The following is a 1,211-nucleotide window of genomic DNA, read 5'->3' as shown; positions in this document are numbered from 1 at the left end:
AATGTAAAAATAATAACTAATTTGAATATGTACTCTTTATATTATTTGTGGAGAACTCTCTAGGTAGTTTAGTCTTGTGTTTATGTTTGAATATGAGTGAAGAAAAAAAGAAAAAGAACCAGGTTATTGAGACCTCCTTGCTATTGAGTTTTCTTTTTATTATGTGAAGGAATCGAAGAAATTAGTCTGACAGTGCTAGAAAAACCATATATATGTATGTGTGTGTGAATATCCATTCTAACCTCTTACAATTTTTCATAAGGATCATGTTCCAGTAAAAGAAAGCACAATTTTCAGTTTTTGATTTTAAATTCTGTAAGATTGGTTAGTTTTTTTGTTAATAATTTTTCTATTGAGTTAATGATATATGCCTATGTGGCATGTTAATTAGTTGATCTGGCCGTTAAGTGCGAGTTAAGATTATCAGATATTTTAATTGGAGGCCTCATTGTCATTTGAAATAATTGTCAAGGATTGTTCAAGACTTTTTCTTTATTTTTTGTTATTTTTCATATAAAATAGTTACATTTATCGTGTAAGAATTGAAAAATATTAGTGATTTTATTTTTTTTTCTTACTTATAAAAATTGAATAGAGGATATACATATTAATAAATATAACATTATTGATTGTTGTTATTAGTCTTATCTATTTGTTATTAGTTATTCCAAAATATTGAACTTTGAATCTTTGATGTTATATCTATCTAATTTGTTGACATAAGTATTCTCACTTATTATATTTATTTTAGATAAAATATTCTATCAACTTTTTTATTCTCTATTGTAAAATAGAATATTGGTGCACGAAATTGTGATCATCAATGGCGCCAACAACTTGGTACGTACAATTGTAATCTCAACTCTTTATCACAACTCCGCACAACTAACCAGTAAGTGCACTGGGTCGTCCAAGTAATAAACCTTACGTGAGTAAGGGTCGATCCCACGGAGATTGTCGGCTTGAAGCAAGCTATGGTCATCTTGTAAATCTTTTCAAATGGTTATGGAGTTTAAGGTGATGAAAATAAAACATAAAATAAAGATAGAGATACTTATGTAATTCATTGGTGGATTTCAGATAAGCGTATGAAGATGCTTTGTTCCCCTTGAACCTCTGCTTTCATATTGCCTTCTTCCAATCATTCATACTCCTTTCCATGGCAAGCTTTATGTTGGGCATCACCGTTGTCAATGGCTACATCCTGTCCT

This window comes from Arachis ipaensis, chromosome B09, assembly GCF_000816755.2.
Source record: "Arachis ipaensis cultivar K30076 chromosome B09, Araip1.1, whole genome shotgun sequence".
Taxonomy (NCBI): Eukaryota; Viridiplantae; Streptophyta; class Magnoliopsida; order Fabales; family Fabaceae; genus Arachis; species Arachis ipaensis.
The sequence above is the reverse complement of the archived record's forward strand: the minus strand, read 5'-3'. Positions refer to the sequence as shown.